Source organism: Narcine bancroftii, chromosome 7 (assembly GCF_036971445.1).
Source record: "Narcine bancroftii isolate sNarBan1 chromosome 7, sNarBan1.hap1, whole genome shotgun sequence".
Taxonomy (NCBI): Eukaryota; Metazoa; Chordata; class Chondrichthyes; order Torpediniformes; family Narcinidae; genus Narcine; species Narcine bancroftii.
The window spans coordinates 157,411,314-157,430,055 of NC_091475.1; the positions used below are offsets into that span (position 1 = coordinate 157,411,314).

Genomic DNA, 18,742 nt, shown 5'->3' on the forward strand with positions numbered 1-18,742 from the left:
CCATTGATGATTGTATTGGGAAAGGTTGTGGCTGTCATATGACAGCACTGCCCCCTACCTAGTCAGAGGACACACCAGCTGCCAATCAAGGTTTGGTTCCGCCCCACCTATTAGTACACATCTTGCTGTTGGCCACATGTAAATTACTTGGATTGGACTCTTCAGCTTGCCTGTACTTGGCCTTGGGCCATTGGCTGTTGTAATTCGATTAACCCTCCTGCCACTGAGCTATTGTCCCCCAGTAAATGATGTGGGCTTGTTCCTCCAGCACTATAAAGGTGCCATGTGCTCTTTGTTCTCCCTCTTTGCCAGCTTGGGACCACCCTGCTTCACTCCAGGCCTAGAAATGTGGAAGGGTGCTGAAGAAACTGTTGGTAAGATGTGCACTGTTAAAAATTGGGGAGCATTTAATTAGTGTCCCTTGTCACATAGAGCTGTGCCTGCACTGAGCTAAGGGGTGGTGGGGCATTGTAGTGATTTTCCCCTGATCATTGTATGTACCAGTTCATTCTGTGTGTGTATAGAGCTTTGCCTAACATATCGACCCTGTTGTCCCATTTCCATTCCTGCAATGAACTTGTGCTTTGTACCTGCACTTTGGACTGGTGATAACCTCAATGATTCCCTCGTTGAGGAGTTGCTGCACTTCTGCTCTAATGAAGGCCATGTTTCTAGCACTGTACCACCTACTTTTGGTGGCAATGGGTTTACAATCAGGGGTGAGGTTGGTGAACACCAATGGAGTGATAATTTTGAGGGTGGAGGGTCTGCAGATCATGCGCGATGGGCAATCAGGTTGTTGGCTGTGTGCGGTGAGGGAAGGAGCTGAAGGGTACGTGGAGCGCATTGAGCAATTTTTAAAAAATTGCTGGTTACAGACAATGAGGGGTGGATGGGGCCTATCATATCCATTGTCATGCTTTTTAAGGTGTAATTGAAAGTCCAGTCCCAGTAGCAAGGCAGCGCAGAGTTGTGGCATCACTAGAAGTTTAAAGATTTTATAGTCTGTGCCCCAAACAGTTAGAATAATTACACAGTAGCCCCAGACATCCACCGTATATGACTTTGAGGCTAAGGAGACTTTTTGGCTTCCTGGCCTTACAATGAGGGAATAGTGCTACATCACTTTGGGGTGGATTAAACTCTGTGCTCCCACCATCAAACAGGCAACTCGACACGTGGCCACTTACTTGAATATCCATCATCGATCTGGCGAGTTGATGGTGACTGCTTTGGTCGAGTGTGATGAAAGCCAGTGTCAGATTACTGCTTGACGCTCCATCAGAGATTTCAAGTGTTGAGTTGGGAGATGGGGCATCCAAGATGGTGGCCCCAACAGCCCACACACAGCGCTGCTCGATCTTGAAGTTGGCACCCAAGATGGTGGCCCCCACAACTCACATATAGCACTGCTAGTTCCCAATTTCCAAGGTGACGGCTCCCACAGTGCTGTTAGGGAGGGGTGGTTTTGATCTGCACACCTTAGCATAGGGCCCCTTCTTCCTGCCAATGGAGTAGATTGCATCTTTCACTGGGTAGCATTTCCTTGGGTGCTTGCCCATGCCGCAGAAATAACACTTTGGGTGCTCACAGAGTACAGAGGCCATGGTTGGATTGTTGGCTGGGCTTGGCAGTAGCGGTGTTAGGCACTTGCGGCGCTCGTTTGCCATGGGCGGATCGCTGGAAGAACCTGACGGTGGCAGCGTGTCCCAAGTTGGCAGTGCCTGGGGCAACCATGAGGCAGCTGCATTGTCAGTTGATTAGGCCTCCATGTTCTGAAAGTGTGCCTGCCAATTTGACTGCCTTCCACAGACTGTGCTCCTCTTGCTCTAGTAGTCCCCAGCAGATATAATTGGACCTGATGCCTGCAACATAGGCATCCCTAATCAGGTCCTCTGTGTACTCCATGACCATCATGACCTCGCATTTAAGGCCCGTCTGAGAGTTCGCAGGGCCCAGAGGTACTTGATGTTCGACTCCCTAGGTCGCTGCTTTCGGGTCAGTAGGAGGTGTCTGGCATAGACCTCGGTGACCACCTTCAGGTACTGGTCTTTCAATATGTCCATTGCCTCTGGATATGATGTGGCATTCCTGATTATCGAGTACACTAGGGGCCCGATATGGGAATGTAGTACCTGTAATTTGTCTTTCTCTAACCAAATGATGGCTTTGATGCCTGTAGGACCCTTTGAAACAGCGCAGCCAGAGTCCAGAGCTCAGTTTTCCTGGATGCCTTAGGTGATTGAGGATCAATTTCCAATTTCTCTGGCTTCAGGATCTACTCCACTGTCAAGACGATTGCAAATAAAATTGATGCATCATCAATGACTCAAAAGACTGAAGTTGAGCAAAACTGATGAGCTTTCATTTACAATAGAATGAAGGCACGTCCCTGCTGATCGACTGTCCCGAACTGAGGAGGGGGCTGAGGGACTGTCACCTTTATTCTGGATCTAGTGGGAGGGGCCACAGCTACGGTCAGCCAATGGGTGTGCCCAGACAGATAAAACTATACATGCAGTGGTTTGCCTCAAGAAGCTAAAGGGTATCATATATTGGTAAACAAAGCAATTTGCAGGTCATGAGAACTTTCAAGTAGATCTTCCAGATGACTTTCGAGAGTAGTGTGAAAGTGAGTTGAATTTTTTTGTCAGGTAATTCGCAAATGAAAAAGTCCAGGATGAGACAAATTGTGTAACGTCTATTAAATAAGTCGGCTTCATGAACCAAATGAAGTCATCCTGTTCTACGATTTTTTTGGACTTTGAAAGACCAATCATTTATACTGATAATGTTCCTGTAGAATGCAGAGCATACATTGCCTGAAATAATTTCTGCTTTGCACAACACCTCCATTTAGTTTGTAGATGTGACCCGAAGCTTTCAGTTGCTTGTCACATTAATTTTCCATCCCACGCCCACTCTGATCTGTTTTCAGCTGCTACTGCTCCAATAAAGCTGAGTGCAGTTTGAACAATGCTACCTCTTTTTCAATACAGGTTATGTTTCAGCTCTTGATACTTTTTTTTTTGATGTTGAATTTGGCTATTTCCTTTTTTGTAATTTATTTTTTTTGTATTTGGGTAACACAAGCAAAGACAGTATCATGTATGCCATCCCCAGTTGCCACTTGAGGAGATGCAAGTGACTTATTTTTTTTAGACATGCATCACAGTAACAGGCCCTCTGGCTCACGAGTCCATGCTGCCCAAATAGCCCAATGAACCTACAATCGACATACATTGTTTTTGAAGGTAAGAAGCACCTAGAGGAAACCCATGCTGGGAGGACATAGTGACTCCTTAAAGATAGTGCAGGATTCGAACCCAGGTTGCTGGTACTAACTGCTATGCTAACTATGCCATGCTTAATGGACTACTTCAGAGAACATTTTATGTGTTAACAACATGAGCTGGATGCTGAGTCACATTGGGTCAAGAGGGCAAATTTTTTGAATAAAGCAAGTGCATTTTTAATCTTGATATTTTGCTGTCATCATTACTAAGACCAGCAATTGTTCTTGATTTTTAAATTTCATATTCACCTTAGTAGATTTTGAACCCAAGTCTCTGGACTGTTCATTCAGTCCTCTGAATGACTAGTCAACTTATTTAAATAGCATGCATATACCATTTCCTATTTTTGACAGAAATATCCAGATCTGTCTGATTAAGAAGTCATTCCCTGTAAATGAATTCCCTCTAGTGCCTCACAGTCAGTGTTTATTTATTCTGGATTTCCAGTACTTTCTGTTTTACACATCTCGCACACCTAGCATTGTTTTTGACTTGCTTTCCTGTTTCCTCCCCTCATCTATCTCCATCCATTTGCACTCCCTCCAGAGAGTCCAACTATCCTCTGTAAACGTTCACCCCTCTTGCTAATGGCACCGATGTCACCAGAATTATGGACAAAGGGTCATCAGCCTGAAAGATGAACTCAATTTTTTTCTCTCCATTGAGAGTGCGTGCCTCACTGGATATTCCCAGGATGTCTTAGTTTGTAATTAAAACAAAAACCTGTTCCATATGCAATAGAAACAAATGCAAAAATTAGCTATAAGATTGTATTTATGTGATAATGCTTCATTTGCCTTTCCATGATAAGCACATAAGAAAGAAAAACTTGGAAAGAATATATTCACAATCTTTCATGACGACTATTCTGCATGATTATACTCTAAGAAAACAAGGCTGTTCACAAAGCAGAATATAATTCAACGGATACTGAAAATGTTACCTCCAATGTTTCCCACTCCCATTTCAGATATTTTTAAACATAGGAACTCATTTCAGTTCTGCAAATTTGTTTTCCATTAATGAAATGTAATGAAGAAGAAGCCTGTGGAAGCGGATGGTAAAAAGCCCATCCGATCCGAGACAGGTGCCAGCCGTAGATAGCGACTATCTCACCCTTCCCACAAGGGCTGGTTGGAATAATGATTGCGCTGTTGTTAAAAGCCTCACCAGAGGCGTTGAATCCTGGTGATGTCTCATTCTAAAGGATGCACATCGAAGGTCGTCAATCCTTCTGTCAGTTAAACTGTAATGTCCCTTTATCCGATTTCACATGGGTTTCTCCTGGGATCATATAGCGCAGCTCTACTCCAAATAGCTGTTTGATTCCTTTTGTTCTAATTTACACCTCTGGAGATTGCAGAATCTTGTGCTAATTATCTTCAATTAAGATGCCAGTTCGACTGCATTGATCAAACAGTTAATTGATTGAAGTAAAATGCATGTAATAGTTGAAGAGTGGATAGTGACTCAGATTTTTTTATAAACACTTTTCCTAAAATCTCAATTGTCACGCTAAAATGGTCTTCCACTACTGCAGATAACATCTTATTGCTGCATGACCATTAGTTGTTATTCAAATGGATATTTTTCAAACCATTTAATGCTCAGACCAATGGAAGATATAAATCAGCCAACAATAAAGGAAAATAAGAGTTTCTTATTTGAAATTTGTGAGCACATCAGCAAGAAAATAAATCAAACTTATCAATATTGCTTGTGAGGGCATTTTGTGCGCACATTGGTTGGTGTGTTCATACCTTAAAGGAATGGCAGCAGAAAATTAGTTGGCAGTCACCTGATTAACAAGAGACACAAGTGAACAAGAAGCTTTACCAAAAATGAGGACCATGGCCGTTTCTGCTGGTTACTAAATTTTTAGCATGGAAGAAGAAAGAATATAAAGGGAGAAGGGTTTGCCAGGACTTATACCTGAAGACTCAAGTTCAATTAAATGATTTACCTGGGAAAATGCATAGAAAAGAGGCAGAAAAAATGTTCCAAGGGTCTAATGGGGAGGTGACAGTACCTGGGGAAACATGCCATCTGGGTAATGAGGGTGGCAACCAGGAGTGGAATTAATAATTTACCGGAGTTGTCATCTGTAAGAGTTTAAAAACTCCACTGCTATCCTGTAGAAATATATGCTGTGTTAATTAAAATCTATATTTAAAAACATGGTAATCGATAATGGTGATTATGAAAAAAATGGATGATTATAAAAGCACATCTAGTTCAAGGTTATTATCATCAAACTATTATAGCCTAAAGCCTTCGACACCGTGAGCAGGAAAGGGCTTTGGCAAATACTAGAGCGCATCGGATGTCCCCCAAAGTTCCTCAACATGATTATCCAACTGCACGAAAACCAACAAGGTCGGGTCAGATACAGCAATGAGCTCTCTGAACCCTTCTCCATTAACAATGGCGTGAAGCAAGGCTGTGTTCTCGCACCAACCCTCTTTTCAATCTTCTTCAGCATGATGCTGAACCAAGCCATGAAAGACCCCAACAATGAAGACGCTGTTTACATCCGGTACCGCACGGATGGCAGTCTCTTCAATCTGAGGCGCCTGCAAGCTCACACCAAGACACAAGAGAAACTTGTCCGTGAACTACTCTTTGCAGACGATGCCGCTTTAGTTGCCCATTCAGAGCCAGCTCTTCAGCGCTTGACGTCCTGCTTTGCGGAAACTGCCAAAGTGTTTGGCCTGGAAGTCAGCCTGAAGAAAACTGAGGTCCTCCATCAGCCAGCTCCCCACCATGACTACCAGCCCCCCCCACATCTCCATCGGGCACACAAAACTCAAAACGGTCAACCAGTTTACCTATCTCGGCTGCACCATTTCATCAGATGCAAGGATCGACAATGAGATAGACAACAGACTCGCCAAGGCAAATAGAGCCTTTGGAAGACTACACAAAAGAGTCTGGAAAAACAACCAACTGAAAAACCTCACAAAGATAAGCGTATACAGAGCCGTTGTCATACCCACACTCCTGTTCGGCTCCGAATCATGGGTCCTCTACCGGCATCACCTACTGCTCCTAGAACGCTTCCACCAGCATTGTCTCCGCTCCATCCTCAACATCCATTGGAGCGCTTTCATCCCTAACGTCGAAGTACTCAAGATGGCAGAGGTCGACAGCATCGAGTCCACGTTGCTGAAGATTCAGCTGCGCTGGGGGGTCACGTCTCCAGAATGGAGGACCATTGCCTTCCCAAGATCGTGTTATATGGGGAGCTCTCCACTGGCCACCGTGACAGAGGTGCACCAAAGAAGAGGTACAAGGACTGCCTAAAGAAATCTCTTGGTGCCTGCCACATTGACCACCGCCAGTGGGCTGATATCGCCTCAAACCGTGCATCTTGGCGCCTCACGGTTTGGCGGGCAGCAACCTCCTTTGAAGAAGACCACAGAGCCCACCTCACTGAAAAAAGTCAAAGGAGGAAAAACCCAACACCCAACCCCAACCAACCAATTTTCCCCTGCAGCCGCTGCAACCGTGTCTGCCTGTCCCGCATCGGACTTGTCAGCCACAAACGAGCCTGCAGCTGACGTGGACTTTTACCCCCTCCATAAATCTTCGTCCGCGAAGCCAAGCCAAAGAAGAAGATTATAGCCTAATGAAACAAACGGCTTTCTCACTGCCTGTGGGAAGAAGCTGTTTATCAGCCTGATGGTCCTGGCTCTGATACTCCTGTATCTCTTTCCCGATGGGAGGAGCCAAAAGATGCTGTGCGTGTGGTGGTGGAGGTCCTGAACAATTTTATGTGCGCGCTTCAGATAATGGTCCCAGAAGATCAAGTTGATGGGGGGGGGGGGTGGGGTGGGGTGTTGGTGGGGAGGGAGCCCTGAGTGATCCTCTCTGCTGCTCTTATGGTCCTGTGGATTAACCTCCAATTGAATGCTCTCCAGCAAATGTATCTCACTGTGATGCAGTCAGCCAGGACACTCTGGATAGAGCACCTGTAGAAAGTTGACAGGATTGTGGTCAGTGACCTTGCCTGCCTCAGCCTTCTGAGGAAGTGCAGTCACTGTTGTGCTTCCTGACAAGTGAGGACATGTTTGTCCAGGATGGGTCTCTTCTTAAGTGGACTCCAATGAACTTTATGGTCTCTACTCTCCCCACTACTGAGCTATTAATGTGAAGTGGAGGGTGGTCGTCTTGGTCCTCCTGAAGTCCACAATCATCTCCCTGTCTTGTCCATCTTGAGACTAGTTGTTATTCTTGCATCATTTCACGAGTCTTTCCACCTGTTCTCTGTAATGCGACTCATCATTGTTGCTGACGATGCCAATTACTGTCATGTAAATTGCAAACTTGATGACTCTGTTGGAGCTGGATCAGGTGTTGTAGTTGTGGGTCAGTAGCACGAACAGAAGTGTGCTGAGCACACAGCCCCTGAGCACACAGCGTGACAATCTGCTACCAACACAGACAGGCTGTGGTCTTTCTGTAATGACAGCTTCTCTAGTAGCCTCTGGGGAATGATTATTATTCTCTAATGACCTTCTGGTTTAGTAGTTGAGCCTTGACTGCTCTCTGAAAGGAGTGGGAAACCATATTTCAGAGACAATTGGTCTAGAGCAGTGGTTCTCAACCTTCCCTTCCCACTCATATACCACCTTAAGCAATTCCTTACCAATCACAGAGCACTTATGGCATGGGGTTGCTTGAGGTGGAATGTGAGTTTGAAAACCACTGATCTAGAGGTTTCAGACTTCAGGCTGCTGTTCCTTCTGCCTGAAGTGAGAAGAGACCAAAATCAGGGTTGGCAGGCTGGCAAAAGACTTCTTCCTGCAGGCTGTGAGATTGATGAATAGTATTCTGTAACGTTGGGTGTCTTTTAAACAAAATGGAATAAATTATTCCAACATGTTTCTATATATTTTATATTTTTGTGTCTATTTTTGATTATGTGCTATGTATTATGTGTGCATTTGTGTCCACCATGGTCCAGAGAAACACTATTTCAGCGGGTTGTCAATGTATAGTCAGAGGAAAGTAAACTTAATGCTTCTCCCTGCATTTCTCATGGAGTGATTGTGTATGGTAAATATCTGGGCAATGTGCTTTCCAGGTTGTTAATAATTGTAATCCTGTTGAATGGAGGGAGTTGACACAATTATTGGAGATGGCATTTGTGTTTTATGAATATTGGATTGGTGAAGTTGTGATCAAGCGGTTTGAAACCAGTCTTCATATTCTCTGTTAAGTTGTACCAACCAAAATGAGCTCAATTTCCTTTTGCAGGCGATTTTTTAAAAACTCCTGACAGTTTAGTAGTATGTGCAAAGTAAATGTTGAAGGGCCTGTACTGTGGTGTAATGTTTTATTTTCTAAATGAATCTTGAAAGGTGTGGTGGTACACCACAGGCCTACTGCAGGGGGAAACCTCTGTACCTGTAGGAGTGTAAGGGGACAGGACAAAACCTGACTGGCTGTCAATCAGTCGGCCTGAATGGATCAAGCCCCACCCGGTCAGGTGTCAATCACCCTCTGGGATATAAGCCTGTGCCGGCATCCTGAGGCCTCACTCAGAATTGCTGCAGCCCACAGCCAGCCTGGCTCTGTGGAAGTCTTTGTGGATTAAAGCCTGTTGTATAGTCTTTACCTTGTCTGTGTCTGATTTTGTCTATCAGCACACCACAATTTAATCCACAAAATTTTCCCACAGCTGCCATGGAAAAACTCCTGTGCGTAGGGAGCCTTGAAGTCGACTCACACCACCCAGAAGCCCAGACACGCTTCGAGATCTGGCAGCACGCGGTCGAAGCAATCATCGAGTCACACGAGGGCGACGTCCTGGACTCCGATTGGAAGAGGTTGGTCCTACTCTGGTCAAAGCTGGGTCCCTGCACCTTCCAGGTAACCAAAGGATGCTCCACGTACAAGAGTGCAATGGATACTCTCGAGAACTTGTACAAGCCCCCCATGAATGTGGTCTGTGCAAGGTATCTCCTCAATACCCTAGCCCGGCAACCCAGGGAGATGGCTGAGTCTTACCTAGGATACTTGCAAGAGTTGGCCCGACCATGTCTGGCTGAACCCAGGGTAGGTGTAGAGGAGGTCGAGAGGCTGATCCGCGACGCTTTTGTCCGAGGGCCACACTCGAGGGCCATCCGGCAGAAGCTGCTGGAAGACAATATCTATGCCCTAATCAGGACTGTGGAAGTGGTCCAAACCCTGGAAACAGCAGCCCTTCACATCAAAGCCTTTGATTACAGGTTCCCCCAGGCTCCCTCATGGCCCTCTCACACTGTAGCTGCAGCCCCAGGCTGAGCTGGGGAGGAGAACATCACTGTGGTAGGCGCCCGGTGCCCCTGTTAGTACTGTGAGTCCTGGTGTGGGTCAGATTGACGATCGCACCAAAACTGCCCAGCTAGGAACCAGTATTGTTCCTGATGCGGCAAGAAAGGCCAAAAGTGTGCCTCTCTAAACCTGCCGGCAGCTCAGCGGCCCTCTGACCTCCCCACCTCCCCCGCGGACCCCCCCATGTGCATGTGCTGGGTGGCGCCATTGTCCCTGCGATGACTTCCCCCTTCCTCGACTTCGACCGCGCAACATCCGGCCCCGCCAGCGACCATCACAGCATGTGCCCCAAGTATCTGCACCAGCCCCCGCCGCTCACTGAGAACTACAGCGATGTCACTTCCAGCTGACATAATGACGTCACTGCTGCCGGCCGTGATGAAGTCACTTCCCCTGGTGCAGCGGACACGGCTGAGGAAGGAGGCCAGCCATGCAATGGCCCCCCACGTGTCACTGCCATCTTGGGCCAGGCAGCACCCAACATGGAGGGCCCCTGGAATGTTGAGAACAACGTGGTCAATATGGGCATTGACCAGACCACCCAACCAACGCTCCCCTCACCTCTGGATACTGCATGCTGCACCTCACGACCGATGTTGATGTAGTCAACATGGGCAATGACCAGGCCACCCTATCGACACTCTCCATCCCTCCGGATAGCGATGACTCCGAGATGGTCCTGGCCGCCACCACGCTGACCAGGGACATCCCCCATGATCTCGAGCGCTCGATGATGGATGTGTGAGTCAACGGGCAGGTAACAAAGTGCCTGTTGGACAGTGGCAGCACCGAGAGCTTCATTCACTCGAGTGTGGCCCACTCCCTAAGGTTAAAGGTCCACCCCACCACCTGCTCGATCACCCTCGCCGCCAAGGATAAGACTGTTGGTACCCTCAGGCACTGCTCGGTTGATTTAACGGTGAGAGGGGAGACTTACACAGGATTCAGGCTCCTGGTCATGCCCAAACTCTGCACACCACTCCTCCTGGGCCAGGATTTCCAGTGCCACCTGTAGAATGTCACCCTTGCCTTTGGGGGGCCCCAACCTCCACTCACATTGCACAGCACGCCAACCTACCAGCCCCGGCCAACCTGCAGCCTCTCCACACTGTGCATCACCCCATCAGTGCTTTTTCCACATCTTGCGCTAGGCTGCAAGCCGATCGCCCCCAGAAGTAGGCACTATTGCACTGCAGACAGGCACTTCATCAAGGCAGAGGTTCGGCGACTCCTGGCGGAAGGTGTTATAGAGCCCAGTAATGGCCCTTGGAGAGCCCAAGTCCTGGTGGTCAAAGGGGGAAGTAAGCTGAGGATGGTCGTGGATCACAGCCAGACCATTAATTGATACACCCAGCTGGATGCCTACCCCCTGTCGAGGATCGCCGACATGGTCAATGAGATAGCGCACTACTAGGTTTTCTCCACAATTGACCTGAAATAGGCGTATCACCAAATCCCTATCCACCAGAAGGACAAGCCTACACCGCCTTTGAGGCGGACGGGTGCCTGTACCAGTTCCGCCGGGTTCCTTTTAGGGTCACGAATAGGGTCTCCATCTTCCAGTGGAAGATGGATCACATGGTAGACCGGCACAAGTTGAAGGTGACGTTCCCAAATCTGGATAACGTCACTATCAGCGTATTCAGCACCACCCGCTTTGCTATTCTGGGGTACATCGTGGCTCATGGAGTTGTCGGCCCAGATCTGGAAAGGATGCGCCCATTAATGGAGTTACCCCTCCCCCCCACACTAAAGGCCCTCCGCAGGTGCCTGGGTCTGTTCCCTTATTACTCGCAGTGGGTCCATCACTTCTCGGACAAGTTCCCCCACTGGCCCAAGCCACAACTTTTCCCCTCCCACCTGAGGTGCAGGCAGCCTTCACCTGCATCAGGCAAGACATCGCGGATGCCACAATGCAGGCTGTGGATGAGGACTTCCCCCTTCCAGGTAGAGAGTGATGCCTCTGAGGTGGCCCTCACTTCTACCCTCAACCAAGAGGGCTGCCCCATTGCCTTCTTCTCCAGGACCCTCCACGGCTCCGAGCTAGGGCACTCTGCCATTGGAAAGGAGGCCCAGGTGATTGTGGAAGCGGTCCGCCACTGGTGCCACTACCTGGCCAGCAGGAGATTCATACTCCTCACAGACCAGCAGGCCGTGGCGTTCATGTTTAACACTACCCACAAGAGCAAGATCAAGAACGACAAGATCCTGCACTGGAGAGTCGAGCTGGCAACCTACAGCTATGACATTAAGTACCGCCCTGGGAAGTTTAATGACTCCTCTGATGCCCTCTCTCGTACCTGCGCATCTATGCATGACGACAGGTTGCAGGGATTGCATGAGTCCCTCTGCCATCTGGGCGTCACCCGGTTGTACCATTTCGTTAAGTCCCAAAATCTGCCTTACATCGTCAGGGACATGACCGAGGCCTGTTAGGTCTGTGCAGAGTGTAAACCCCGTTTTTTCCGCACCCCAGGCCCACGTTGTAAAGGCTACTCAGCCTTTTGAACGTCTCAGCATGGACTTCAAACAGTCCATGCCTTCCACGAACCGAAACGTCTACTTTCTCATGGTAGTGGACGAGTACTCGTGCTTCCCTTTCGCCATCCCTTGTCTGGACACCTCCATGGCCACCGTCATCAGGGCCTTGGCAGATTTTCACCGGGGGTCTAGTTTCATGAGTGACGAGCTGCGCCAGTACCTGATGGCGAGGGGCATCGCGACCAGTTGCACGACAAGCTATAACCCGAGAGGCAACGGGCAAGTGGAACGTGAGGATGGGGTGGTCTGGAATGCCGTCCTCCTGGCTCTCAGGTCAAAAGGATGGGCCATCGAGTACTGGCAGGACGCCCTGCCCGAGGCGCTCCATGCCATTCGGTCACTGCTATGCACAGCTACTAACGAGACCCCTCACGAACGTCTTTTCTCATTCCCCAGGAGGTTGGCAACTGGAATGCCACTTCCAGCATGGCTCACGTCCCCGGGACCGGTGCTTCTGCGTAAGCATGTACAGTCACACAAGGCCGAAGCCCTGGTAGAGCAGGCTTTCCTCCTTCATGCAAACCATAACTACGCTTATGTTGGGTTTGGCAGTGGCAGAGAGGACACTGTTTCAACCAGGGACCTGGCACCAGCAGGAGCACCCACCACACCACGCCACCCTCCAACCAGGATGACACTGATCTAGGATGATACATCTCCGTCCCCAGACAACTATGGGGCACACAGGGCCTCCTTGACTACCAGGGACCTGCTTCAGACTTAGGAGATGAACCCACCTCCCACCCATCCAATACGACCCGCATTCGTCGACCCCGGCCCCCCTGGCCACCCCTCCGCGCGGCACCACACCAGCCACATACGCCCCTGCTGCCAGCCACCCCACTTCCCCTCTGACCAGTGACCAGGAGCCATTCCTACGACAGTCACAGAGACCCCGGTGGCCGCTGAATCATCTCAACTGTAAATATAGTGCGATTCCTTGTTACTGTCCCCCACTCCGGGATAATTTTAAAGAAGGGGGTGAATGTAGAGGTACAACACTGGCCTACTGCAGGGGGAAACCTCTGTACCTGCAGGAGTGTAAGGACAACACCTGAATGGCTGTCAATCAGTTGGCCTGAATGGATCAAGCCCCACCCAGTCGGGTGTCAATCACCCTCCAGGATATAAGCCTGCGCCGGCCTCCCGAGGCCTCACTCAGAGTTACTGCAGCCACAGCCAGCTTGTCTCTGTGGAAGTCTTTGTGGATTAAAGCCTGTTGTACAGTCTTTACCTTGTGTGTGTCTGATTCTGTCTAACAGCACACCACAGAAGGCTACAAACTTTTGACTGTCTCCAGAGTGATGTGACAAAAGATAAAGTCAAAAGGACAAGGAATTTTATGAAAGTGAATTGAAAGTCAAGTGTCTTTGTGGTGAAGTTACCTGTTTATTGCCAGAGTAATGTCTGAGACTCTGCTTGAGAACAATCTATACAAGCTATATGATAAAATATCTTGTAACTTCAGTCATTGCTGCAGGCTTTTAAATAGCATTCACTAAACCTTTGTAACAGATTTTAAAAATAAATCTGGGTAAAAATAATGCCTGCCATTGAAACACTGCAAAACGATCCTTTGTAGAGTTCTAGATATCAACTGAACACAAAAATGTGATTTGTTCTTTCTCTGGTTTGTTTTCTGGCTTGCAGACTGCTTTTTTTTTCCTGTACCTTTGCTAGTTATTTGTGCTGTAGTGTGATTGAGAATTTCTGTGAGAATGAAATACAAAAATGACAGTTGCTCTAAAGTGCACTCAAATCGCCATCAGTGATTTAGTCCTAATGCAGGGTCTCGACCTGAAACATTAACAATTCCTTTCCCTTCACAGATGCTGCTTGATCCACTCAATTCCACTAGCAGCTTGTTTTTGTTCCATTAGTTCTAACTGAAACGACCTTTTCTGAGACATTGGGCATGCTTGCTTGCATTACTCTAACATTATTTTCCTCAATTGATGATAAGGCTGGTCTCATTGAAGTCACCTCTACAATGACGATCAGAATGAGGTAAAAGACCAAATATAAATTATTCATTTATTTTACCCATTTGCTCTTGGATAGATCATACGCTCAATATTGTGCATTTCGTGGACAGATAGGCTTTGCTCAATTTCGGTTGGATAGAGCTATATTAATCCTATTGCAGATCAATAGGAATTCAAAGTTGCAGAGTTTTAGACCTGTTACAGTAGCAGGGAGGATATTTGTCCTCCATCCCTGCAATGACATCATCCTCCTCTTCCTCCCTCTCCCCCCATCCCCAGGGTCTTCACCAATACTATTCCTAAAGCTTTCCAACTGTGCAGTGAAGATCATCCTCTTTACTGCCATTAGACGTTAAAATTATCTAGAGCTTTTGCACAGTGAACCTTCAACTTCGCCATAATGAAACAGCTGATGGTATGAAACGTTAAAAGTTTCCTCAGCACTTGTGTGTACTGCATGTATTTTGTGCATTTTTGACAGTTTTTACTCAATTCTTGCCCAGAATTTTTTTTTTAATGGATGTGCTTACTGTGAAATGTTGAACCCTCTAGGAATCAATTTCCATCTGCTAATGTATAGGAGACATCCTGACGTTATCTGTTCATAGCTATGGACAAATCTCAGTGATCTGATTTGCTACAGTTGCTCTGGACTCATTCCTTTCAAAAGTAATTCTAAAAATACCTCAGTTTTTGATTTGAATTCAACTGGTCACATACCTAACGATCTCCTTGTAAAGCTTACTGATCTGTTTTGACAATTAAACAATTGCTCACTATGAGATTGCAAAAATATACTGCTATGTTGGCAAAGCTATTTTGTGAGGAAATTGGAAGGTCTAGGACATTTTGGCGTCCACAGCTTGGTGCTGGACATTTTGGCCTGCCACCCCACTCACTGTCTGCTGACCCACTCTGTCCCGTCACACTTATTTGTATGATTATTTAATGTATAACAATAAATCCAAAATGTTTTCTGGGGAAGCGATTTTCTGTGGGGAGGGAGTTTCTGCAATGCAGGGGATTCAGGCAGTGGTTTCTGAAATGCTGGCACCCAGGCCAGCACCAAACATGTATATCAATAAATATTTGCTGGGGGAGGGTTAGATTATATGTAGAGTGAGTGATTATTTAATAAGTATAAAAATAAACCCCAAAATGTTTCTGAAGTGATGCAGTGCCGGAGTTTGCTGGGCCAACGCCAAACTGTCCAATGGCCTACAAAAAATCATTTTTTCTTTGCCAAAATGTCCAGCACCAAAATGTCTGATTCTGGAAATTGGAAAGAGTTCTCGATTAAACTTTTAGAGTTTATATGTCAAAGCATCTATCACAAATCTAGGAGAATCCCTGACATGTGTTCCTGTGTATATGGATTGCAAGACTCACTCCAATGCAAATACCACTGAAATTGCATTTTGGTAGGAGCACAACTGCACTGTAAATTACTCTTTGTTTCTTGTGACATTGGGCATGGAAAATAGCAGAACATGTGTGCATTGGACACTCCAGGTTATTCAGATCATTATTTCATTAATTGTGTGTTACCAAAATAATCACAGTGTGATATTTTGGCAGAGTTAAGCTTGAAGGAGAGTGAAAAAGGGAAAAGATCAGATTAGGGAGGCATTCCCAAGGTTAGGGTTTTTTTTGTACCTGAAGGCACATCTGTGAATGTGGAATGAATACTGTTCGGTTGATTAAAATTTTAGAATTAGAGAGAGTCCGGTGTATTGGGAGTTGGGGTGGGGTGGGAAGGGGATGCTGGTTTTAGGACTGAAGGAGATGAGAGAGAAGGGCAGACCATAGAAAGATTTGAAATCAAAGATGAACATTTTAAAATAAGAACTTTGGCTTCGTGCTTCCCAAGGAGAGGGATAGTGTTGAAAGCAAGGCATCAGAAAATGTGATGCAGACTAGATCAGATCAGATCCTATACTATTTATTGTCATGTAATAAAGCAGAAATAGTAACATTGCACGAAAATGCCTTTCTTATGACAAAGATTTTCCATTAGCATTGCCAAGTGCCCCTTACAGTCAGAGAAAGAGAAGCAAGAGAGTATCCTTAGAGTCACTGAGTGTCTGTGGATTCACCTCCAGGGCTCTTGCAGCCTGTGCCACCGCACAAGATTCCAGTTCAAACCCTAGCCCATATCCAAACCATTGACACGATAAGAAAGCCTTCAGCACCCAACATTCTTCGGGAGCCCTTCTTGGCCTCAGCATCCTCTTGAATCCCAGTTGTTACGAGAGTGGCGAACACATTGGACCTTGAGTACACGAACATATTCTGACGCATATTGGGTGGAGCCCTGTCCCTACCTCGAATACTCAGACCACATCTCTGTAATGTTAATCCCTGCATACAGACTGCTCATGAGATGCTACAGACCAGTCCTGAAGCAGGTTAAAAGCTGGTCAGTGGGGACCATTCACGCACTTCAAGACTGTTTTGAGCTAACCAACTGGCACGTGTTCAAGGAAGCAGCAACCACTGGTGAATGTATAAACCTGGAGGAGTATATGGCAACAGTGATCAGCTAGGTTAGTAAGTGTAGTGACAACATCACTGTGCCCAAGTCCATCTCTACTCTCTCTCATCAGAAGCCATGGATGATGGAGGTCTGGGTGCTGCTCAGGAAATGAGATATGGCCTTCAGAGTGGGGGACAAGGCAGCCATAATGATGGCAAGAGCCAAGCTATCTAAGGCCATCAGAGGGGCAAAGCATGTGCAGGCCCAATGCATTCACTGTTAATTCCTGGACAGCAAGGATGCATGTGGAGGGGGATCCAGGACTTCACTAATCATATGACCACACCATTTGCAGGTGCTGGTAATGCCTTCCTCCCAGATGAACTCAATGATTTCTACACGTGGTTTGAGGCACAAAACGATGTGGTGGCAAAGAAGACTACCCCTCCTCCAAGTGATCAGGTGCTGTGTCTTACAGTGGGCAATGTTAAGAGAGAACTAGACAAGGTCAACCTACAGAAAGTTGCTGTCCCGCATAACCTTCCCGGCAGAGAGCTCAGGGATTGTGCGGCTCAGCTAGCAGATGTTCTCACTGACATTTTTAATATCTCTCTGAGAAACACAGTGGTCCCAATGTGCTTCAAAGCCACCATCATTGTATCTGTGCTAAAGAAGTCATATGTGTTTACCGTCTTGCCACATTCATATCCATCATCATGAAATGCTTCGAGAGGCTCATCATGGGCCACATCAAGCATCTGCTCACTGGACCCCCTGCAGTTTGCATATTGAGCCAACAGCTCCATGGACAATGTTATCGCCACCGCCCTTCATCTAGTCCTCACCCACCTTAGGAAAACAAAGACTTGTATGTTCGAATGCTGTTTACTGACTTCATTTTGGCATTCAACATAATCATACCTCTGTACCTGATAAGGAAGTTGACTCTGCTGGTTCAAAACACCTCCTTCTGCAATTGGATTCTCGACTTTCTGATGGGGAGACCACAGTCAGTCTGGATAGGAAATGGCACCTCCAAGACCATCAAACTGAGCACAGGGGGGCCCCTCAGGGCTGCGTGCTCAGCCCACAGCTGTTTACTCTGCTGACCTATGATTGTGCAGCCAAGCACAGCTCGAAGCACATCATCAAGTTCATTAATGACATGACAATGGTGGGCCTTGTCAGTAAGAACGAAGAGGGAACATATAGAGACTAAGCACAGACACTAATGAACTGGTGCAGAGCAAACAACCTGTATAATGTTTTTTTTAAAAAAAAATAGATGATTGTTGACTTCAGGAGGTCCTGGGGAGATCATGGTCCCCTGACCATTGACGGCTATACCATTGAGGTTGTCAAGATTATCAAGTTCCTCAGAGTGCTCCTGGCAGAGAATCTCACCTGGTCCTTTAATGCCAACTCCATAGCCAAGAAAGCCCAGCAGCTTTTCTACTACCTGTGAAGGCTGGAGAAAGACCACCTCCCACTCTCCATCCTCACTACATTCTACAGAGCAACTGCATCACCACCTGATTTGGAAGTTGTACCACCTCAGACTGCAAGACACTGCAGAGGATAGTGAACCTCTTTTTAGCATGAAGGACATCTACTACTCTCGATGCAGGTGGAAAGCAATCAATATTGTGAAAGACTCCATACATCTCGCATGTAAACTGTTTTCCTTTCTGCTACCTTGGTGTAAGATATCAAAGGACTCAGGGCCCTTATGTCCAGAGTGGGGAAACTACATTTTCCCCAAGCCATCAGGCTCCTGAACTCCCAGTATAGATATGAATAGTGTGCCATGGACTTTGTATTTACATCTTAATACTTTAATATTATAATGTGTTAACTGCTTTCCTAACTTGCATCTAATTCGTTTCTCCTTGGTTCTGGAGAAGCGGTATCTCATCCTATCACGTGAGCATGGTATGAACAATAAATAAAGTTGGCTTGACTTGACTTGGTTCTCATGAGCTAGTCTCCAGCATCACATAGCCTGGTGTAAGTCCTTTGACCTCAAGGTGACTGTAATCCTCACAACCTTTCATTACACTAATACATCATGGAAACTGGATCCATGGTCCACCAAGCATGTGCCATCACAAACCCATTTACACTAA

At 46.8% G+C, this 18,742-nt stretch overlaps 1 long non-coding RNA gene across 2 annotated transcripts in view; it reads right to left on the minus strand.

Annotated features, from left to right (window-relative positions):
• Positions 1-17,716, minus strand: part of LOC138740049 (uncharacterized) — a 52,516-nt gene extending 34,800 nt beyond the window's left edge. For both annotated transcript variants that reach the window (XR_011342632.1, XR_011342633.1), the window contains exon 1: positions 17,546-17,716. This is a non-coding gene — a long non-coding RNA (uncharacterized lncRNA). The remainder of the gene's footprint in view (positions 1-17,545) is intronic.
• Between the last annotated feature and the right edge of the window lie 1,026 nt (positions 17,717-18,742).